General features: G+C 41.7%; 1 protein-coding gene across 1 annotated transcript in view; it reads right to left on the bottom strand.

The window, feature by feature from the left end:
* Reln (reelin) overlaps positions 1-25,580 on the bottom strand; it is a 437,924-nt gene that overhangs the window by 373,088 nt on the left and 39,256 nt on the right. The window lies entirely within an intron of this gene.

The raw sequence follows: 25,580 nt of genomic DNA, 5'->3' as shown, positions 1-25,580 counted from the left end.
CTCTTTGCTATGTGGTGCTGTTTTGCCTAGCTTGACAAGACAGAGATGACGCCATTTGGAGGAGGGGACAGAAGAAGGTAATGATATTATGTTGGTAGCGCACTGATCTTGCTTGATGGCAGTAAGGAGAATGGTCAGTCACATTAACTCTGATGAGATGGTTTAAGCGAAACACTCCAGGACATCCAGTGAGTAGAAATAAATGGTCTGAAACATTCTCACCATATAGCATCAAACAAGACATGTGTATGATAAAATAGCTTCACCTCACACCATCTCCTGAATGATACTGGTGTTCGAATGCCTTGTCTTCCCGTCTCCTAATAAAAATAATAGTACATCTCGGTGTTGGCATCTAAATTACTCCTCTGGCCTCCGGGGCTCAGCAGTCCACATGTATCTCATTTAACTGTCAAAGCATTCATGTGGGCGGAGTACTATTATTATTACAGCATAAGAGTGAGCAATATAGGGAACAGAGCCAAGTGCTATCACCTAAATGTTTCTGGTGCTTACTCTATGTTTACTTCTATCACCGTGACAGGGTACTGTGATGAGCAGAAACACAGAAAAGCAAGACTACATGTGGCCTTTAACTCCAAGTTACAGCCCATCCTTTTGGGTTAGGCAAGGCAGAAATTCAAGTAGTCAGTCACGTCACATCCACAGACGGGAGCAAAGAGGTACTAAATGCATACATGGTACTTGCCTGTCTATGCCTCTGCTCAGCTAGAGTTCTTCAATCTTGTACAGTTCAAGACACCACACACACCAGATTCCATTGATTAACTATCAAGACAACCCCCAGAGACATGCCCACAGGCCAACTTGACACCAATAAGTCTTCAATTGGGATTTTATCCCCACATGACTCTAGGCTGTATTGAGAGTTGAAATTAACACAACACTGTTTATTTGGTTTTCCTCCTGTTTTTTGTTTTTTCCTCTGTTCACCTCAGATCCCAAAGTAGCCTACTGGCCAGTCTCTTACAGCTCTTTGGTCAGGTTGTCACATGAAGACAATTTGGGAAAGACAAAGCAAATAGCCTCAGCAGTCAGTAACACTGCTAGGAGTGAGAGGGAGAAGGCGGCCAGGAAAAGGTGGGTGGGGTGGGTATCCTGCCCTCCACTGGGACCAGACACCTACATGGGCTTAGGAGACCCACTTCGTCTCCGTGTCTGAATCCCATACCTATCGAATAATATCCTAACCCCAGGGTCTCTGAATCTGTTTTGCTGAGCCCAAAGTCCCATGCTTGATTCTGCTGAAGCTAATTTCCCCTGCATCAGTGAGTTCAGAGAAAGATGAAGGCAGAGAAACAGAGACAGAAAAACGAGAGAGAGAGAGAGAGAGAGAGAGAGAGAGAGAGAGAGAGAGGATTGCGCTTAGCCCCACCCCCAGCATGTTGGGCGTTTTACCCCAGCCAGGGGGTTTATATTCTGTTTATATTCTGAGACAGGATTTCATTAAGTTTCCCAGACTGCCCTTGAATCTGTGATGTGCCTGCTTCATCTTCCCACAGAGCTGAGATTATAGGCCTGACTGTCTCAACCAAGATTAATTTTTTGCTCAATTGCTTCTGCGGCCCCTGGCTTTATGAGGTTTGGGGGGAAGTTCCTTCCCGTTAGGATGCCCCTGTTCACCATCAGAATTTAACATTGTGCTGTAAGTCATTCTTCACAGCAAGTGACACCCAGTCTGCAGTGACTCCTGGGCCTTCACATCATTGTAGTTAGTAAAGAGGCAATAATTACGTTCTAATGCATGGGCCTGGGTGCTGTAGGCTCTTCTACACACCTTTATTACTTTGTCTCTGGTAGCCAGGGCGCTGAATCTGTGAGGGTGTCTGCTATCGGGGGCAAACCTGAATGTGAACTTCAGCTCTCTCTACACTGACCAGTAAGAGACTGGAGAGTTGTGTCTTGTATTCCTCATTGATGAAAGGGAAGACACTGTGAAATGTATTGGAAAAATTAAAAGCCACTGCATCTACTTATTATGGTATTCTATCTTCTAAACACAGTACTATGCAGCAGTAAATAATCAGTTCCCACCTTCCCCTCCTCCAATCCCTGAACACAGCCTTGCTCTTCCTCCCTGAGAACAGAATCCTGTACATCCAGGTCCTGGATGGTCTACATCACAGTGCAAGAACCTTCTATATGCCTCCGTCCCCCTTCACCGTAGGTCCCCATCTCTGAACACTCCCACAGCAAGTGACACCCAGCCTGCAGAGCTGTGAGCGAGGGAAATCAGACAGGCACACATCTCCAGCGTGTCTACTCTCCCTCCTTCCCTCCCTGAGGCTTTCAGTGTTCACTCAATGCTTGTGTGAGCAAATGCAAAGATACTCTTGGGAAAAGGCTAAGTACAAAAACCTTAGGTGACGGTTCTTTATTGTCCTCAGAAATGCAGCACAGGTCCCACATGGGTATGCCCACCCAATGAAACAAAAGCCCCTCCACAAGATGCCAAACGATAAATCCAAGTCACTGATAGCCACATGTGTTGCATAGTTCTTTACAGCCTGAGAAGTCCGCATCTTTGAACTGCCTGGAAACTTTATGATTCATTTGGGTGCTGAGGCTGACACCTGTCAGCCTTTCAGACTGTCATCAAGGCCACTAACCCCTGTGCCAGATGTCCCTCTCACCAGGCCTCACAGCAGTATCCCTCTTGCATGTTCTGATTTTTAAATCCACCATACATTCGAAGGCCCCTTTGAACTCAGTTCTGTGTGTTGCTCAGATCCTTGGGTGCTAATGCCGTAAGATTTATTGAAGATAGTTCTGAAGCAAGGGACTTACTCTGAAGTAACAGGTTTTATCTCAAGTATGAACACTAGTTTACCACATTGTGTGTTTTTCTATTTGGTCCTATTTCCCTGATAGAGAGGAGCATATCTGTGGAGCGTGAAGACAGTGCTGAATGAGCGAAACCCTAAGTGGATGTGTATTGTTCACACAGGTAAAGTCTTGGACCTGTGGGAACAAGTACTCCCCAGGTGATGCTGAGAAGCATGCAAGTCTTCCTCCAGGCGTCAAGTACCTATGTCCACAGTGTGAGCAGAAAATGTCCACCATCACTTTCTCCCCCGGGGTATTTCTAGCCTGCAGACTGCTCCTCCTTAGGTTAGCTAAGCTGGTCTTCTTGATCCAGCTGTATCCCTCAGGACCTGCTCTGCCTTGTTTCTCTCTATGCAATAACCGACCTCCATGACCATCTATGTGATCTAATCAAGCCTTCCTATTCAGCTGTATAGAATACACGGAGTTTCCAGAGAGCTGTGGGTTCTCCATCCAAGAGCCCAGTCCACCCAACTACCTTTTCCTTCTTTCCCTTGCCAACACAGTCAGGTGCAATTTCCATTACTTGGCGTCTATTGGGTGTGTTTGAATGTGAGAGATCATTTCTAAACACTGAGTGGATAAGACAGAGTTACTGAGAAACACAAGACCCTGTCCCTTAGCTTTAAATACCATCCAGAGGCTGATGGTATTTAACTGCCAAAGTGCTATCCCCACTTCCGGCCTCTTTCCAAACTCTAGATACACAACAAGCCACTGCTTAGCATCCCCACTTAGATATCAAAGAGGCATCTCAAGATCCTGGAGTCCCTGTAACCAACACTCAATACTGACTTCCTCTAACAACTCAGTTGTTGGCCACACCAACCATCTGGTTACTCAGACCTGAAACACCTTTGGAATCATGCTCCTCCCATACCCCATTCCCACAGTCTGACAATCAATCCTGCCTGCTCAGTTTTAGATCACATTCCAAATCTGGCCACACAGCTTGCTGCTTTGAGTAACCAATGTCTCTTCCGGGGGTTGTTACTTCACTAATCCAGCCTTCTTATTTCTAGCGTCATCTCTGCAGTCCATCTCCAGCATAAGCCAGTGGGGTTCCTTTACAGCCCACTACTGCTGGATCATGCTGTCCGTTCGCTCCCTGACAGTCTTGTCCTCAGTTTGGATGAAGCAGCCTTTGCATCAGTGGCCCATGCAGCACTGCCCAAGTTTCCTCAGTCTCCTCCACTGCACTCTCATCTCTGCGGTCTCTCCATTCCGGCACGGTAGCCTCCTGGCTCAGAACTCATGGCACAGCCATTTCCATCACCATGTTGTCTTTCCTTTCAGAAACTGAAGGGCCAACTCCCTCACCATCTTTAAGCTTCAACTCAACTGTCACCCTGTACTGAGTGCAGACACCATCCAACCATCTCCTCCACACTGACTCCCTTAGTTGAGTCTATCTTTCTCCTTTTTTTCTCTCTAATTATCACCACATAACAAAGTGTATTAATGTATCTACTCATAGTACTTCAATTAGGTTTATTGCAAGTCTGGCTCTGTAGAACAATGTAACCATCAAAGCAAGTACTTCTAGTGTATTTGTTTAGTAAAATCTCTTGAGTGTCTAGATAAAGTCATGAAAATTTTAAGTGCTCAATAAATACTTACTGAATGAATAGTGAGCAACTCATACACACACAAAAAAATAATGTGGAGTTGTCCCCTCTTCTGCTTGTTTCCCAAGAACTGTGCTATAAATTCTACACTTCAGGGTTTACATCAGCTGAATCCCATTTGGAAAATACACATAAAAAAAAAAAAACAAAAAACAAAAAAAAACGAAACAAAACAAAACCTGAGAGAGAGAGAGAAAACCTGGTTCTTTAAATATGTAAAATGTTTTCCATAAGTCAGAGATGCAGAGAAGTTAATCAAAAGACCAGCCAAAAACATTAGCAAAATTAAAAAAAAAAGGGACAGGTTGACTTATGTATATATAAGTTCTCAATAGTAGACTGTTGACATGGCCATATTAAAAAAAAAAAAATCCTTGTTTGAAACAAATTAATTATAATCGGCTCTGTTTGTAGGACCAGAAAATTTAAGGTATGTTTAGAGGAGGGGAATGTACCTTATTCTGCCCACCCCAAAGCTACTCTATTGGCACTGTGGAACAACCATTGTTTTCTTTCTCTTTAAGCAGACGGGATGCAGAATCACTTGTTTCTTCCTATCTGTCTATCTATATTTATTTGTTTGTTTGTTTGTTTTTAAGAAAGGGGAAATGTAGCCCCAACCCTTGTGGAATTTCAGACCTCCATGCTAGTGTCCAATACTAAGGAAAATAATGGGGTCTTACTTCTGTGAGGAAGACCCAGAAACTCTGGGGCCATCTCATTCCCAACCATGGACACCTTGGTGAGCACTGAAAGGACCCAGCAGGCCACAGTTAGACTAGAGGCATGCATTCCCACAGATCAATTTCCAGAAATACAATCCAGGTGAGTCTGGGACAGCTGGGCTGAGGCATGATGATTTACAGAAGAACCAGGGCTTCCGGCCAACTGTCAACCCAAATAAACAGTGGACACTGTTCAGAGAGCAGACAGGCTCAAAACTGCAAACACCCAAGACTAGAGATGCTCTAAAGAGTTCCCAAGCAGCCTGTGGTCATGAAGGCCAATTCTTTAGCAGAAGAGCTGAAAAGATTCGGTGGTGCCCTGTGTCTTAGTAGTTTGAAGCCACCCAGGTAGGTTAATTAACTGCTAACACTCTTAGAAACAAAACAAAAAACAAAAGACAGTAGAAATAACCCTTCCCTGCATCCAGCTTGGATTAGCAGGTGGGAAATTTCAGGAGGCCTGCAGCCCACATGTTCCCAAGAACTGGAGCACTACAGAGCCCACACAGCATCTGGGGTTCTGCACAGAGGGCCTGGGCACAGAAACTGTCAAGAGCAGCCTTCGCCACGCCCCCTCTTTCTTTTTCACAAGAATGCTTCCACTCAGTGCTTGAAATCCCTGGTTAATGCGCCAGGATGTCCTGAAAAGAAAAGGGAGAAATAATGCAGTGTCTGTGCTTGGAGGTTGCTCTGACTAGGGACGCTTGAGCTGTTGTTCCCCAAGCTACACTCCATCTTGTTGAGGGCAGGTTTTTAAGGAGGCCTCACAGCCTCTCGTCCCCCACCCCTTTGCACCAGGAGCATCGGTCAACACTTAAGCACTGGCTCTTGCTTCCTTGTGGATCCTGACTTTACCTCTCTCCCTTGGAATTCTCTGAGATGCGCCCCTCAGCATGTTTTCTTGTCTTTAGCTCATCCTTGACAGACACAACCTGCCACCAACTAGATAGGTAAAATAATCTTGGGATCCTATAAGTGACTCCTGATGAATGACAGGAAACATATTTATTAGATGGAGTATCAATATGGTTCATGATAAAAAGCAACTGGAGATAATATTTGTGAATTTATTTCAATATCTATGAGTTAACACACAAAATTACAACTTACACAAAGTCATAGATCACATTAAGATTTGATCCCATTGAGGAAGATGACTATTAAAAGCTAGAACTATTTACTGTTTTGAAATAAGAAGCTATGTATGTACCAGTTGGAGTGTGTGTGTATTTGTGTGCTGTGTTCACAGATAATCTATCTTGAGAATGTAAAAGGCACAAATATCAGTCACTAGAGAAATCTTGCTAATTTTCAGATACTGACTCAGAATGTTATCCTCCCAAACTACATAATTCAAAATGTTCCACAAGTATTATAATTTTTAAATGTTAAATGTTTTCTTTAAAACTATTTTCAGATGAAACATCTTGTATAAACACAAGTTACAATTAAAAAAATACAACTTTAGGGCATATTAGGATAGGAAAATGGTCTACTATAATTTAATATTTAGATTATATTTACAATAAATGTTAGGCTATACATGTCTAACTGATGCTTAACTTACACTGTATTATAGATTTTTGGCAGAAGTTTGGACTTGCTAGTATATATTAGGGTTGAAATCGAATACATTATTATCCACAATCATAAAGGAAACAAATGTGCCTTAGATGAGTTCAACATCCCAATCTTCCTCCTACCGAGAATTAGAACCCTACATCTGACCTGTGGTTTCGGAGACCTCCAGGTCACCCTGCAACCGTTACCACCAGGGTAATGCCTCTATCTCTGTGGAAAATACCCTAGGATCCAATCACACCAGAATGGACTCCACGCTTCCTGGTTATCATTATTAAGGGCACTCTCGCCTAGCCTAACTTTCCTGTAACTCATTCTCCAGATCAGAGCGGAGGTCATTTACCCCAGCTAGTTTGTCTGATCTTCTGGGGAAGGCTTTCCCTCCCTCCTCAGTCTGATGACTTCAAGCACATGCCATCATCACACTACAAAAAGACCTCTAATGTGGGCTATAAAGAAGCATGCAGTATTTGGGGTGATATTTCTGGCTTTTCCAAGATGACAAATATCAAAGGTCAGGGCAAAGGAGATCTCCAACACTGTTTTGTTGGCTCCACAAAGAGATGTGTGTCACAACATGCAACATATTGGCAGAAGAAAGCAGAATTATGTAGCCAGAGTAATTGAAACTGAAGTCTAACTTCTTTTTTTTTAAAAGATAGTATTATTCATATGAATATATAAAATATGAAGGTCTAAAGGGTTTCCCATGAAAACACAATTCAGCAAATTCATCACAGTAGTCAGAAGGACCTGAGAAAATTTCAGTAGAATGTAACACGGTAGCGCTTATGATCACAAGTACCTGGTATGTAACTATAGGTACATACTCTATGCGCATGCCACATTTATCGTGTGATAATTTTTGTCTCTAAGATATTTTATACCGTTTTCTTCAACCTAAAGTTTTCATGCCATTTCCTCAGATGGAAAATAAGAGGGGATCCAAAGCCTGAGGAGGTTCTGCGCCTCTCGCCCACATCCGCCTCTCGCCCACATCCGCCTCTCGCCCACATCCGCCTCTCGCCCACATCCGCCTCTCGCCCACATCCGCCTCTCGCCCACATCCGCCTCTCGCCCACATCTGCCTCTCTCACTCACATCACCCACATCTGTGTCATACTGGCAGGAGCTTAGCACCAGGGGACATGAATATGGATGCTGGGCTGTGGCAGAAGTAGGGGACATGATGTGTAGCGTCACAATTCAGTCCTTATCTGTGGCTCAGAGAGCACCTCTGTCTCAAAATGACTAATTATAGAGCCCGCTATTATCTATTATAGCTTCTATTAAATATTCCCAATAAGAACCTAATGGTATTCTTGCAGAAAATCACTGCGAGATGGAATCTTTGAGAACATAAATTTAGATGCTGCGTGCTGTTTGCATACCGTCCCCAAGCTTCTGGGCCACAAATGCTCTACAGTCCATTAAACTCTGATCACTTCAAGCACATCCCATCACCACACTACAAAAAGACCTTTAATGTGGGCTATAAAGAAGCATACAGTATTTGGGGTGATATTTCTGGCTTTTCCAAGATGACAAATATAAGAGGCTGGCAAACTGCAAGAAAAAATGTTAAAATTAATATTTAAGTATTAGTGGTAATGCACCAATCACTAAGTGCTCTCGTCTCTTGATTTTATGTTTTTCAAAACCAGAAAAAAAAGCCAGCAGAATGCAATACTGCTGATATTAAAAATTATCACTGCTGAATTTTGCCTTATGAACAGAACCCTGCTTGCCTTTTGAATGCTGAACAGATTAAACAGCCTGGGGAACATATTTCTCTGAAAATGAAACACACTGAGTTTATTTGCTGCAAAATATCATCAACGTAATGTGTTCAATTACTGATTCTTCTTTAAAATGACACCAGACATGGGTATCGGGGCGTCTAAGATCACAGTACAAGTGCCATTTGAAAGCTCTCTAAGACCTTGACCAGCGAACTCTTTCCCATAATGCCATTTTCCACAAAGCTTAAGTTGTTTTCAAACATTTAGTTAGCCATTTCAAGCACATCTTCAAACTAACAACAAGAAGTAATAATAATTAAAAATGGCCAGTAAATACGCGAAAATAGTCATGAACTGAACACAGGAACTTCCGGGGGCGGGCGCCACAGTGGTGAGCACTGGCTGTAATCCAGGCGGCCTGGATGTGCTCCGCAGCACCCATGTGGAGGACCACCACCATCTGAAACTCCAGTTCCAGGGCATCTGACACCCTCCACCTAGCTCCTCAAGCAGCAGGCATGCATGCAGTACAGAGACATACTGTAGGCAAAGACCAATAGGAATTACAATTTTAATTTAAAAATTAAATGACAAGGCAAGAGGAAGTGATTTCTGGTTAGCTGGTGTAGAAACAGAGCGCAGTGGCTCCTGCCTAACCCACTAATTCCAACACCAAATACAAGGGGCACGGAGAAGATCTGTCTGTCCACCTAGAACAACCTCCTCTATCCCTCTTTGGAGAGGTACTGCTCAACATACCATAACCACCATTTCCTCCTTCTGCAGTCTAACACGCTGCTCACCTAGATCATCTCTAAAGGCAGACAAGCACTCACATTTAATAGTTACCTTCTTAATAACGATAGCTAAATGATATTTGTAAAACCGTATGCCAAATACTATTCTCAGCTTTTGATCTGCTCCGTGTCCCTTAGGGATAAGTACTATTATTATACCATTTTACCAACGAGAAGTACAACAGGCGCCAAGTGGGTGGGTGAGCTGAGTGAAACGCCTTAACTGGCAGGTAAAAGGTATCTTTCAGAAATAGAAGCCATGCATCTCATCTTCAATGAATTAAACACAGCAGCCCCTGCTTCCTGTGTGACTAAGAGGGAGGCGGGGCTTGATCTTCCTCCAAAGGCAGTGGACAGGAAGGGAGCCTAGGGGCCCAAGCCCTAGGCACAGGAGTGTGTGTGTCCTGTGAGTGTGCCCAGCAGGCTGTTCTTCAGAATGCACTTCACCCCATGCCTGCTACACCAATGATTATGATGGCCATTTATTATTGTTATTACGACCCCCGTTTTTCATTTCAGATAGATCTGTTCCTTGGGGAACAAAGGAAGGAGTAGGAGTGGCTCTGGCGAGCAGTAAGTATAGCGTGATGGAGGGCTACACTGAGGACCAAAATAATGGAGTCCAAGAGCTCTGGGTCAGGAAGCTCCTACACAGGAGCGGAACCCGGCAACGCCCTGGCGCCCCGGATCAGGAAGCTCCCCTCCACAGGACACAAACCAGAGCATGAGCCAGGAACCACAGCAGGTGATTGGACCTGTTCTCTGCAACACCTCATGATGTATTAAAAATGTTTTCTAGGGCGTGGGAAGTACTCCTCACAGGCTAGAAAGGGGAGCTGGCATCTCTGGGAGGCCTATTGTAACGCACGTATCACAGATTCTGGGATTCAGATGAACTACAGGTAACTGTATATCTCTCCTTCCAGCCCCACCAGTAAGAAAGGAGATTTATTAACTTAACCTTGGGCTAAGTGATATTATTATTCCAGTGAAATTGCATCTGCAGACAGCGAGGCCCACGTCAGAAGGAAGAGCCTGCATTGAGGGATGCAGAAACAATGTTTTTGAAATCTAAAGACTGTGCTGTCTGTCCTAAACACAAATTCTTTAATGAGTGATCTCAAATGTAAAAACATACAAAGGCAGAGCAGAAATGATTTTATGGTTAACGTTTATATTTGGCTTTTTAAAATTTGATATTTTTGTCAATATAATGAAAGCATTGTTTAGTTTCTAGAACCAAAAATACTTTTGCTTTATAAACAGCAGTTTTAACTATAATTTGAAGACACTGTAGTCAGGAATTACTGGCATTTATGATTCATCCCTGACCTTATTTTTCATGTTGCTTTTCTATGAGGTTGGTTGGTGCTCATACATGAAAATTTCATATTGTTGGTCCTGCACTCAATAAATTATTAAAGTCATGTGAATAGGAATGTAGTGTTCAGTTTTTCAGCAATTTTTATCCTTTTGTTCTTGCTTTTTTAAAGCAAAGAACTTTTTGTCTATAATACATCATAAATTAGTAAAATGTAAGCAAAGATTCACGCTAAAAGAAAACATTTTGGGAGATTTATTGTCTTTAATCTTCCAAGAGAAGTTCTAAGAATGTATTTCTTTTGAGTCACTGATGTCAATCAGGTTTTTCTAGGCTAAGAAAAATATGTAAAAATAAATCTAGCAACCCCATAAGCAATATTCAGGTAAGTGTATTACAACAGTCTGCACCAACAGAGAACAAATATATGCGTTATATTTTTTCAAAAGCAGATATTTTCTATGATCAGATGTTTAAAGATCTAGAACAGTCAGAAAAAGATAATGTGTTTTTTACACTGTTTCCTTGGACAATGTTCTTTTTTTTTTTCGATATAATTTATTTACATTTCAAATGATTTCCCTTTTCTAGCCCCCCCACTCCCCGAAAGTCCCGTAAGCCCCCTTCTCTTCCCCTGTCCTCCCACCCACCCCTTCCCACTTCCCCGTTCTGGTTTTGCCGAATACTGTTTCACTGAGTGACAATGTTCTTTTAACATGAGTGTCTCTTCTTTCCCTCCAAATGTTTTGAGCACAGATAACTAAAGAGGATTTTAGCTCATGCTGCAACTCACAAAAATATTTCTTATTAGTGTAACATGCTCAAAACACACATTGGCTTTTTATTCTAGCCCAACATACAGCTTCATTCCATTTCTAATAGCTAAAGTCTTTTCATATTTGCAGCAACTGTACACATAGTAAAAAATATGTGGAGTGATGGCTCTGTTACTGTGGTGTAAGCCACACACCTGCTCCAGCAGCACTGGGAAGACCAAACAGCACTAATAACCAGCAACTGATGCAATTCACGATAGACACAGTTCAAACAAATGTGGTTATAAAATACTACAGATTTTTATTAAAGGTTTTTCTACAATTCTTTCTTGGCTTATTTTAATGCACTACAGCTAATTATAAGCTAAAAACCAAAGAAGGCACTAAATATTTACTGAGTAGATAATACATATGACATATAGAAAATCAACCAAAGAAGACACATGGAGGGACCCATGGCTCCAGCTGCATATGCAGCAGAGGATGGACTTGTTGGACATCAAAGGAAGGAGAGGTCCTTGGTCCTGTGAAGGCTCGATGCCCAATGTAGGGGAATACTAGGGAGTGGGTGGGTTCATGAACAGGGGGAGAGGGGATAGGCTAGGGTGTTTTCAGAGGGGAAACCAGGAAAGTAGATAACATTTGAAATGTAAATAAAGAAAATATCTAATGAAAAAAAATTAAGTTGATTCTCGAACTCAGAACTGTAACTGGTTTGTTGTGTAAGGCAAGTTTGAAAAGCATCCCACTTACTTTAAGCACCACCAGATTCTGTGTTAGTTGCTCAACTCAATCATTTATTAACCAAATATTTGTAATGTGCTACTTTTGGCAGTGGGGACATTATGGAGAGCCATCTGTACGGTTACAAAAGCCACATTTTGAATGATGTTCCAATCTATTTTTAGTAGAATTCCTAATTTCATGTTTCAAAATTCACTTAATAAAATTGAAAACTGATATTTGCTAACATTGACATTAACAGAATGCTGTTAAGTCAATTATATGAAAGAGAATGCTCGGTATTAGTATATGGTTAGTTGCGCTTCTAATATGCTACAAGTGAATGCTTTTCCAAAAAAATGAAATTAAATATCATTTACATGACATATTGATAGACAGCCTCTTAGAGTTATTAGGCAATTTTCAGAAGAAGGAATGGATGCACAGATAACTCATGTAACATTAAACCGTAATTATGTACAATATGAGTGAAATGACAAATGTGGCACTTTGTATTTTACAACAAGACACTTAGTCTGATGAGTCTTAAAAATCTCTTTTTAAAAATAACAAAAATCTCTCTCAGCTAAGTACAAATTTGCATTTTTCAATATAGTTATGATCTATTTTTTCCAAGAATAAGGGAAAAGAAAAATTCCAAGTGTGAGTAATCAGGAAATGTGTTAGGCTTAGGAGTCCACGAAGGTGCTAAGTGATCAGTTATCAAAGATTTCTGCCAAAGACTAAAAGATTGCTTCTCAGAATATGGTTAGCCTCATATTCTAGTACTGGATTTCAAAGTAAATCTTAATCTATCCTTGGTACATATTTGGTTTTAACCTTTAATTTTTCTTCAGAAAGCTGACCTCAATTTTAACTCAAATACTGTGCACAGAAAAGCAGAATTGGAGGAAAGGCAATCTAATGTAGAAACACATTTTTAGAAATAGATATATTGATTGTAACTATATGAATAATAAAGGATTAAGATGTAGCTCTAAATAGATTTTTAAATATCAGTTACGCTAGAAGATCTGTACTTAATCTATATTTGCCAACCTGAGAAATGGAAATGTTGTGTAGCCAAACATTAGCCAACTCCAGAAGATACTTTTACTCAGACTCCCCATTACTTGAGTAGCCTGTTAATTCACAATCCTTAGATCCCACTCCTCCAGGAGTCTGTATAATTGGAACAAGACCAAGGAATGTGCGTGTTCAGCAATGCCCATCCAGACAAGCGTCAGGCAGGTGGTCCCAGTGTACATCAGTTACAGTGATCTGAGTGACAGCTCTGGAGAAATGGCATGTCCCGTGCCAACTATCCATGGGACTGGAGGTCCACTGAGCTGAACGGGAGCCACATTAAGAAACTCGGCTCAGTAAAACGCTGCTTGGCCCTCTATTATATAGCAGTTTTAACAGAACACTGCTTAACAAATGGGATACCTGTTCTTGGGAGACCTCACTTGTGCCAGTGAATACTCTCTGATTGATGAGGACCAAACAAACTCAGATGAGGGAGAGAAGCCAAGGCCATCAACGATTTGGAGTGAACACTTCGGGTCAGTGTCACAGCCCTGTGGGTTACATCCTTGGCCAACAGAATAACTGTATGTCTTGGCTGTAAATTATCAGTGTGAAAAAAGAAGCTAAGCGGTTTCTGATTCTGGTATGTCACAAAGAAAATCAGCCTGTGCCACGTAACAAAAAATGTTGGAGATGAAGAAACGAAAGGAAGTGAGTGTTCTTGATGAATGTCAGCTGTACCTCTTCCCTGATGATAGTAAGTAGGTTATTAGAACAGTCTGTGGTATCAGGCGTGAAATGTTAGGGGACATGCCTGTAATCCCAGCATTTGGGGAGCCACGGTACAAAGATCAGTTTAAAGTCTTTCTTTGTTTACAGCAAATTTGAAATATCCTGGGCTTATACAATACCTTGTCTTAAAAAAAGTTAATCTGCAATTGTTAGAAACGTTCTCACTATATGTGTTACCTATGAACTGGAGCCCTAGTGCTCCAGGACCTTGTGTGAGCATTTCAGCACTGACTCTTCTCCACAGTGTATACACACCTCACCTCAAATAACTGTCTCTTTTTATTGTTGTTTAATTTTTTTCAAATAAACTTTATTATAAAACATGCTAAGAAACTGTATAGAAGAACACTGAGATGTATAGACTTTGGTCTGGTAAGTTTTAACGTGTTATGTTTTTATTTATGTATTTTATAAAAAAAAAAGTTGAGTAATTTTCATGATAGAGAAAGACGGGTTGAATGGCCCTGGGTTTTATATTAACCTCCTGCTTCATACAATAGATTCACATTTTCTACAGCTGTTATGAATGTCAATGTGTGGTGATTAATCTTCCTTTCTACTTGATTGAGAAAATGTATATAGATTGGCAAAGTGCAGCTCTGTCTACAAGGACATTTCCATGGTAAACTAGATCATAAGAATCTAACCATCACCTTATTATATTATAAGAAATCTGACCTAACCAATGAATTAACCCTGTCATAGATTCATGTGATTCCATTGGAGGGTGGTAAAGGCAGGAGGGAATAGACCACCAGCAGGGGGAGACTCCTCACCCTCACCTCTTCCTATATCCGCTTCCCCTTCACTTCCTAGACATCATGACAGGAACTGTTCTGCCGTAGCCTCCATGTCACGATGGACTGAGCCTGCCAACACTGAACCACAATAAACGTTTGTGCCTTGCTTTCGTGGAGAATTCAACTACAGCATTCTAAGAGTCTGGCTGACATCTAGGGTTAGTTTCAGGTGTCATTTTCTTCCATTTGTTAGTATATAACTTTGGCTTATACCAGTTTTACTTTAAATACACATGGTGTAGCATATTGAGGCTCACTAACCCTGAACACAGGGCAGCGGTACCAAACCTCAGGCCTGAACACAGCTAACAACCTTGTGTTCCTCATCATGTGTTCCTCACAGCCTTGGACACCACATCCAAGGGCCATTTGTGTACAAGAAATCACAAACAAACCAAAAAACCAAAAAACCAAAAAACAAAAACAAAAACAAAAAACCAACAAACGTGAAAACACATCAGTGTAGCTTAGAGAAGGATAGCCACTCCCCTGAAACAAAGCCTGTGTTGGATCTCACTCACCTCCTCCCATTTACACAACTCTCTGGTGTGGACTGTGAAGCAAGGAAAGGGTAAGCACCTCAGAAGCAAAAGACATGATACAAGGAAGGGAAAATGACCAATGAGCATCAAAACAGGCAGAGGGGATCCCATCATGTGAACAAACTCCAGGGGAAGGTGTAAGACACAATTATCCATCCCACTTAAGGTTCAAGAAATCTAGGGCATACACACCCACCCCCCTGTTCAAGGCTGCTCCTAGAAAAAGCTAATTCAAGCTTGCAGCATGCACGGGCAGCAGAGTGGCCTTCCAGCAAACGCCCTCTGGCACAGAGACGCAGACACTGGCAGTGAAAAGCAGGTTGGAACTTAATAAAATGGCAAGGCTGACGGGGCCCGGGCAGGGGCATGCTGGTAATGTGTAACAGCTGCCTTTCTGGGCACAAGACTCCTGGTTTGTGGTATTGTATAAATACTACCAACTAACTCCTACTGTGGCTCATTTCAAGCTTCCTACTGTCACCTCAGTAGACACTAACCTAGGAGGAGCACAACGGCGCCATTTATCCAACCCTGGAGTATTTCTCCTGATCACACAGAGAGCATGAGCACTATGAACTGTGGGAAAATGGCGCGCAACGGCTGAGCTATTTGCATGCATTACCTTTGTTTTTAGCATAATTTAATATGAATTTTTCATACTTTAAATTTTAATACTTAACTTTTAAACAACTGGCTTGCAAAATTCCTGCAACTTTAATGAGGCTTTTATGAGCTGACTAAATGCAAGAGGGCTCTGCAGTCCCTAAACCACACTCCTTCCACGCCATATGCCAGCCACAGTCTAGCCTACCCCTGAGGCAAGCAGAATCCCCAGATGCCAAGTCCGCCTGGAGCTGGATGCAGGTAGGCCCTCCTTCTTGCAGCAGGAGGTACACCTAAATTCTGCTTCCCAAAAGCCAAGCCCCTCGTCCAGGGGAGCTCCCTGTGACTACCCGAGTCTCTACTCTTTATTGTTTCCCTACGGACTGATCTGTTTTCCTGCTTGCTCTGTGGAAAGAGAGAAGTGCAGGAGAAAAGATGGGCTCCTCAAAAGGAACTAAGATTCACACCTAGGATTTTGTAGCCTGGTCCTTACCCACTCCTCCACGGGATGATGAAGGATGCTAAAATCCTCTATTATTTCTTTTTCTCTAAGTCTCTACTGTTGCCTGTTAGTTTGTCCATCCCGTGCCATTGTGGAATTTGTCTTAAATGCTCTCAGGACAGGTGACAACCACAACATCATCTACCGTGCACAATACGTCCAAGCATCAGTAGTAGCCAGGAGATAAACTGTTGTCCCACATTAAAACTCCATGTTTTGCCTTTGTGTCCTTTCATCAGTGGACCTTTGTATACTTTACACATGGTGAGCTCTCTGCCTAATCTTTGTTCCTACAGGCTTCCTGGCATCTGCCCCCTACTTCTTCATATTCAGTGAGAAGCACATTTCTTCCAGGCACATTATTTCTTGTCTTTATGGGATCTACTTGGTCCTTTATCCTTTGCCAGAAGCCCATTATTCTTGAAGCTTAAGATGTAGCCAAAACCCTAAATTCCATTTTTCAATACTTATCTATAGAACCAGATGATTGTATCCTATATCCCACCACTTCTCTTCCAAATCCATCTTCCAAAGATCACCTAGACCACAACCTCACAACTGAAGCATCCACTGATGATGAAAATGCCCATGAAACCATTGTTCATCAAGCCCCCTGAAGCTAGACAATATTGTGGCCAAAACTTGATAGATAATCGGCATTCCCTCCTGTTGCTAGGCAACTGCACTCACTGATGGGTAGCCCACACTCCTATTAAATTCTCCTCAGTGGTGGAGGCTGCACATGTTCTGTGGCTCTGAATTCGGGATAGCCATCAGAAGCATCCAAAGAATACTTCAATGACTTCGGGATCCCATTAATCCAGAATGGCAATGAAGAAAGTATTTACCCTGCCTGGACAGGGCAGGATCTCTGAAGAAGCAACTATACTGGGAAGGGGCCCACAGGACAGAATTCTCATCTGTGTATTTACTTGAGATTTTAACTTACACAGAAATCGTAAAATGCAGAACTGTAGCTATCACTGATCACAGCAATTACATACATAAAAAGCCATCTATAGTCTACTTCTCTATATAAACTTGTGCTCAGTAAACGCTTGAAATAAGCCAATGAATTTCTCTGCATCTAAGTCATGTTACAGTATGATCTGGCTTCCTGAATTCCTTGTACTTCATTGGTCTAACTGATCACACTATTTGCTTCAGGTCAATCCTTTCTTTCTCCACCACCTATCCACTCTCCAAGCCATTCTGTCATAGTTTCTAGCTCAGACAAGTGCATGGCACAACAAATCCATAACTAAGTTTAGCTTTCAAATCCTTATCTTTACTTTCCCACAACACGCAATGCTTTAATCCCTTCTTTGGCCTCTGTCTGTGAGCATCTGATTTTGTTTTTCTCCTACATAATAAGAAATGTCTTCTCATCCTTTTTGGAAGTAACCCCTCGACAATCTTGTATTAATTTGAGGCTCTGTCTGAGGCCCTCATATTTTTTAACTGCCATATATTAATTATACAAAATAATGAGTTTTATTTTGACATTTTCTTACTTGTATAAAATAAATGCATGTAACTCTTATAGTATTGCAATTCCAATGTCTTGTGCTAACTACACATAAATTTATCCCTAATGTTTCTCTTCTAAGGTTCTATTTAACCAAGTAAATATCCCAAAGACATCCAAACTTCCCAAAAATAAATCATCATTTATTTCCAGAAAAATTATTTCTGAGTCTCTACAATGTGACAGATGAGGAAAAAAGCAACTTGCGAGACTTCCTGTGACCTCGTGCAACATAAAAACCTCTATTCTTCCAATTCTGAAGTGATTCTCTCTCAGGGTCTTTCCCCTGTCCCCAAATGGTGTAGCCAAGCACAGGTACAAGGTCTCAGGACTAGAGCTATCTTTAATCTCTCTTCTCTCAGTGCCCTGAGCCTCTGCTGCATCCATTTGCAACGTTGCCACTCTTCCCTGAAGTACATCTATAAATCCTGCCCACACCTCACCTCTGCTCTCTCACACTGTCTCCTCACATGAACTGCTCCCACATCTTAGCAACTGATCTTTCAACATTCACTCCACTCAGTCTCCCCACACATTAACCAGAGTACTTTTTTAACACTATTCTCCCCCCACACCACCCCCTCACACTCACTCATCTGAGTCACACAACAAACAGTTGGGGAGGAAAGGGTTTATTCAGCTTACACTTCCACATTGCTGTTCATCACCAAAGGAAGTCAGGACTGGAACTCAAACAGGTCAGGAAGCAGGAGCTGATGCAGAGGCCATGGAGAAATGTTACTTACTGGCTTGTTTCCCCTGGCTTGCTCAGCCTGCTCTCTTATAGAACCAAGACTACCAGCCCAGGGATGGCACCACCCACAAGGGGCCCTTCCACCCTTGATTACTAATTGAGAAAATGCCTTACAGCTTGATCTCATGGAGGCATTTCCTCAAGGGAGGCTCCTTTCTCTGGGATAACTCTGGCTTGTGTCAAGTTGACACCCAAAACCAGTCAGTATACCACTCATGCCCCAATTGAAAATTTCTATTACTTCTCTTTAATATTGTATGCAGAAAAAGTTACAAACAATGCTAGGCTATTTTTCAGCCTTTCTTTGAAGAACATATTCCCTCAATGTCTGATTTGACCAAACATTCTTTTCTTCCCATCACAGAAGTGAGACCTGCTATTTCCTTTACCAAAAAAAATTCTTGCAATCTCTCCCTCTCTTTTCCCACTGTTCCTTCTCTCTTCTTCACTTATTTCTCAACACACACAGACACACACACACACACACACACACACACACACCTACCTTACCTTTTCCTGATAACATTCTATTTCTTCATAGGTTTCTCTAAGTTTCTATCCATTCTGTTTATAATTATATTCTTGTTTTAAATTCCAAAGATGTCTCTTAACTGATTAATGTTTTTAAACTTCAGTATGGCATACTTTCAGACTTTCAGTCTTTAACCATTTTACAAGTTTTACAAATTTGACCCCCTGCTCTATTTCAAGCTTCCTAAAAGATTTCGTCCATTTTATACTATGGTTTCCTACATTGTTTCCATCTTTTCCTTCATTTGCCTTATGGAAATATACTGGTATGTATTTGTTGCCATTAGACATAACCTACCTTTGCAAAGAGATGGCATACACACAGTAAAAGCAATCTAAAAATGTGCAGAGAAAGGTTGATCAATAGAATCAAATTGAAGACCAAGACATAAACCCATACACATATGGACACCTGCCTTTTGGTTTTGTTTTTTTTTAAGGCCCTTAAATACACGATGGGGAAAAAAAGACAGCATCTTCAACAACTGGTACTGGTCACATTGGATGGTTACCTGCAGAAGAATCCAAATAAGACCCATACATATAACTCTGCATAAAACTTAACTCCAGATGGACCAAAGACCTCAATGTAAAGCCAGATACACTGAATCTGATAGAAGAGAAAGTGTGGATAGCCTTGAACCCAATAGTACAAGAAAAGAACACCTGAACGGAACATCTTTAGCACAGGCACAAGATCAACAATTAATAAATGGAACCTTGTGAAACTAAAAGGCTTCTGTATAGCAAAAGATACTCTCATCTTAACAAAGCAACAATTTACAGAATGGGAAAAGATTTTTTATCAACTACACATCCAAAAGTGGGCTAATACCTAGAATACAAAGAACTCAAAAAACTGGATATTAAGAAAATAACCCATTTGAAATGAACTAAAGATCTAAACAGAATACTAAAAGGAAGAAACTGAAAGGTCCCAGAAATACTTGAAGAAATGTTCAACACCCTTTAGCCACCATAAGGAAATGCAAATCAAAATGACTTTGACATTGCATTTTGTAGTTGTCAGAATGGACAGTATTAATAATACAAGTAACAGCTCATGCTGGCAAGGATGTAGAGTAAGGGAAACACTTCTTCATTGCTGGTAGGAGTGTAAAAGTATACAGACACTATGGAAATCAGAAAAGAAACTGGGGAAGACCCTTGAACACATGGGCACAGGGGGAAGGTTCCTGAACAGAACACCAATAGCGTATGCTCTAAGATCAAGAATTGACAAATGGGATCTCATAAAATTACAAAGTTTCTGTAAGGCAAAGGACACCATCAAAAGGACAAATCAGCAACCAAAAAATTGGGAAAAGATCTTCACCAACCCTACATCAGATAGAGGGCTAATATCCAATATATACAAAGAACTCAAGAAGTTAGACCCCAGAAAACCAAATAACCCTGTTAAAAAATGGGGTACAGAGCTAAACAAAGAATTTTCACCCGAAGAACTTCGGATAGCTGAGAAGCATCTTTAAAAATTCTCAACTTCATTAGTCACTAGGGAAATGCAAATCAAAACAACCCTGAGATTTCATCTTACACCAGTCAGAATGGCTAAGATTAAAAACTCAGGAGACAGCATGTGTTAGCAAGGATGTGGAGAAAAAGGAACACTCCTCCACTGCTGGTGGGGTTGCAAATTGGTACAACCACTCTGGAAATCAGTCTGGTGGTTCCTCAGAAAACTGAGCACCTCACTTCTGGAAGATCCTGCTATACCACTCCTGGGCATATACCCAGAGGATTCCCCAGCAGGTGATAAGGATACGTGCTCCACTATGTTCATAGCAGCCCTATTTATAATAGCCAGAAGCTGGAAAGAACCCAGGTATCCCTTAATGGAAGAATGGATGCAAAAAATGTGGTATATATGCACGATGGAGTACTATTTAGCCATTAGAAACAATGAATTTATGAAATTCTTAGACAAATGGATGGAGCTGGAGAACATCATACTAAGTGAACCCAGTCTCAAAAGATTAATCATGGTATGCACTCACTAATAAGTGGATATTAGCCTAGAAAATTGGAATACCCAAAACATAATCCACACATCAAATGATGTACAAGAAGAACGGAGTAGTGGTCTGGTTCTGGAAAGACTCAGTGTAGCAGTATAGGGCAAAACCAGAACAGGGAAGTGGGAAAGGGTGGATGGGAGAACAGGGGAAAAGAAGAGGGCTTTTGGGACTTTCTGGGGGTGGGGGACCAGAAAGGGGGAATCATTTGAAATGTAAATAAAAAATATATAGAATAAAAAAATTAAAAAAAAAAAAAGGATGGGAAATAGCTAGCTAAACCATTCGGGCATATAAGCCAAAGATGCTTCATCCCACTAAGAGACACTTTCTCAACAATGTTGATTTCTATTCATTGGAAACAACCTAGGCATTTTTCAATAGATGAATGGATAGAGAAAATGTGGGTTTTATACAATGGAATATTACTTGGCCATTAAAAAATGAAATCATGAGCTGGGCAGTAGTGGCACATGTCTTTAATCCTAGCACTTGGGAGGCAGAGGCAAAGCTCAAGTCCAAGTGGATCAAGGACCTCCACATAAAACCAGACACACTGAAACTAATAGAAGAGAAAGTGAGGAAGAGCCTAGAGCACATGGGCACAGGGGAGAATTTCCTGAATAGAACACCAGTAGCTTATGCTTTAAGATCAAGAATTGACAAATGGAACCTCATAAAATTACAAAGCTTCTGTACATCAAAGGACACTATCAATAGGACAAAATGGCAACCAACAAACTAGGAAAGTATCTTTACCAACCCTGCATCCAACAGAGGGCTAATATCCAATATATACAAAGAACTCCAGAATTTAGACTCCAGAGAACCAAATAACCCTATTTAAAAATGGGTACAGAGCTAAACAAAGAATTTTCAACGGAGGAATGTCGAACGGCTGAGAAGCACTTAAAAAACATTCAACATCCTTAGTCATCAGAGAAATGCAAATCAAAACAACCCTGAGATCTCACTTCACATCAGTCAGAATGGCTAAGTTCAAAAACTCAGGAGGCAGCAGGTGTTGGCGAGGATGCGGAGAAAGAGGAACACTCCTCCACTGCTGGTGGGATTGTAAGATGGTACAACCATTCTGGAAATCAGTTTGGTGGTTCCTCAGAAAACTGGGCATAATACTATGGGAGGACCCTGCTATACCACTCCTGAGGATATACTCAGAGGATTCTCCAGCATGTAATAAGGACATGTGCTCCACTATGTTCATAGAAGCTTTATTTATAATAGCCAGAAGCTGCAAAGAACCCAGATGTTCCCCAACAGAGGAATGGATACAAAAAAATGTGGTACATTTACACAATGGAGCACTACTACTCAGCAATTAAAAACAATGAATTCATGAAATTCTTAGGCAAGTGGATGGAGCTGGAGAATGTCATCCTGAGTGAGGTGACCCAGTCACTAAAGAGCACACATGGTTTGCAGTCACAGGCACAGAGGCCTGCAATACCCAAGATACATACTGCAGACCAAATGTACCTCAAGAAGAAGGAAGAACAAAGGAAGGATACTCTGGTCCTTCTTAGAAGGGGGAACAAAATATCCACAGCAAGAGGTACAGAGACAAAGTGTGGAGCAGAGACTGAGGGAAAGACCATCCAGAGACTGCCAGGGATGCATCCCATATAGTTACAAAACCCAGACACTACTGTGGATGCCAACAAGTGCTTGCTGACAGGAGCCTGATACAGCTGTTACCTGGGAGGCTCTGCCAGTGCATGACTTATACAGAGGGGGACACTCTCAGCCAACCATTGAACTGAGCACAGGATCCCCAATGGAGCAGCTAGAGAAAGGACCCAAGGAGCTGAAAGGGTTTGCAGCCCCATAGGAGGAACAACAATTTGAACCACCCTGTACCCCCAGAGCTCCCAGGGATTAAACCACAACCAAAAAGTACACATGGAGGGACCCATGGCTCCAGATGCATATGTAGCAGAGGATGGCCTTGCTGGACATCAAAGGGAGGAGAGGTCCTTGGCCCTGAGAAGGCTCGATGCCCAGTGTAGGGGAATTCCAGGACAGAGAAGCAGGAGTGGGTAGATTGGTGAGCAGGGGGAAGAGGGGATAGGTTAGGGGATTTTGGGGGGAGGGGGAAACTAGGAAAGGGGACAACGTTTTAAATGTAAATAAAGAATATATCTAATAAAAAAGAAAAGAAAATATGGTTTTTATTCAATGGAATATCACTTGGCCATTAAAAAATGAAATCATAAGCCAGGCAGTGATGGTGCATGCGTTTAATTCTAGCACTTGGGAGGGCAGAGGCAGGGGAATTTCTGAGTTCGAGGCCAGCCTGGTCTACAGAGTGAGTTCCAGAATAGCCAGGGCTATATGGAGAAACCCTGTCTTGAAAAACAAAACAAAATAACAACAACAACCAAAATGAAATCAAGGAATTTGCAGGTAAATGGATGGAACTTGGAAAAAAAAAAACATCCTGCGGTGAGGTAACCTAGACCCAGAACAACACAAATGGTCTGCACTCACTCATAGGTGGATATTAGCTATTAATTCAATGATGACAAAGCTACGGTCTGTAGAACCGCAGAGGTTAGGTATAGAGTAAGGGACTTAGGGAGGCAGGGCAGAAAAATCTCACTAGGAAAGCAGAACAGAATAGATATGGATGGACAGGGGGATCTAGAATGGGAGGATCATGTGGGGAAGGAAAGAAGCAGGGAACAAGAGAGTATACAGAGACAGACAGCTAAAATTAGGAGGCATTGAGGGGTAGCATGGAAACCTAACACAGTACAAATGTTCTAAAATATATACATATATTAAGGTGATCTAAATGAAACCACCTCTTGTAACCAAATAAAGCTTACAATATGGGGATTGCATTACATCTAATTGATTGCTACCCGAAGGGGAATCTCTGAACTTCTGGGCTGATGTTAGGACAGTTGGTTGCTCTCTACAGACTGACAGCAAGGCCCCCATTGCTGAAGACAACACCTATTCAACTCACAGAACATGGAGAAGAAGTTGATCTGGTGGCTATACAGAGCCTTCACCCCTATATTCTATCACTATTGGTATCAGAAGGTACTCTGCTACCAAAGCAGAAACTTGACACCAACCCAGGCAGAAACGCTTTGATCTACAATGGTGCCCTGCTGTGGTGGCACCTGCAGGAATAACCGACCACTATGTAATCTGACTTAAGGCCCACTGCAGGAGATGGAACCCATTGCCTACACTGCTTAGCCGATGAAGAACCTGTGACCCCCGTGGCCCAGGGACTTAGGGTGAAACCAAATATTATTGTTCTACTAAAGGAACATAGAAAGGAAATGACTGCAAATGGTATCCTGCTGTTCTCATAGATGGCCTTACTCAGCCATCATCAGAGAGGCTTCCTCCTGCAGCAGACAAATATAGAGACAGACAATATGCTGTGAGAGTGAGACTCAGTGGACCCGGCAGGAGAGGAGGCAGAAAAGCCTGTAAGATCAAGAGGAGAGGAAACAGACCAAAGAAACAGGGCCTCTGAAGATAACTAGGACCCACACAACACGAACTCACAGAGACTGAGGCTGCATAGCCCTGCACCAGATGGGGTCTTAGAGCCAGAGGACAAGAAGACATAAGGCACCAACCCCAACTCGGAAGCCATCTCCAGTGGATAACTACTTCTACATAAGAATTTAGTTTTCTCCAAGAGAGTCCCACTTTCACTGAGGAAACAAATTAGTCTTAAGACATAGGGAGATGGCCACAGAAAATACACTCAACAGCATCTTTGGAGGCTCCTTGTCTCATGGTATAGTGCCAGGGCTGTTTATGTATCCATTCGTCTGTTTTTCTCTGTCTTTATTTTTTTGCCTCACAGGTCTTTTGTGTACTTTTGTTACTTGCAATTCATGTTTTTTTTTTTTTTATGGGACTCCTTAATAGGCGAGTAGTGGGTCTCTTCATCTGTACCTGTTTCTTGCTATCTTCCTTTTGTTGGTTTGTTTTATCCTATTCCGATGTGTTTGTTTTTGGATTGTTTTATTATTATCCCCGAGAAGCCTGTTTGTTCTGAAAGACAGAAAGGGGGTGGATTCGGACAGGAGGGAAGAAGAGAGAAAGTGGGAGGAACAGAAGTAGGAAAACCATAATCAGCATATATTATATATAAAAAATCTATTTTCAAAAAAGAAAAACCAGTGTGACAGAAGTGAGCACTCAATCAATAATCAATTAATGGGAAGCCAAGAAACTTGATGTTGTCTCTGTTCATACTAGTTTTACCCAGGTGGTCAATTTATTTTTAATTTGAGAGATCATATATAGGCCTTCCAGTCACACGTGGCC

The sequence above is a fragment of the Apodemus sylvaticus genome, chromosome 2, assembly GCF_947179515.1.
Source record: "Apodemus sylvaticus chromosome 2, mApoSyl1.1, whole genome shotgun sequence".
In the NCBI taxonomy this organism is placed as follows: domain Eukaryota; kingdom Metazoa; phylum Chordata; class Mammalia; order Rodentia; family Muridae; genus Apodemus; species Apodemus sylvaticus.
The sequence above is the reverse complement of the archived record's forward strand: the minus strand, read 5'-3'. Positions and strand labels throughout refer to the sequence as shown.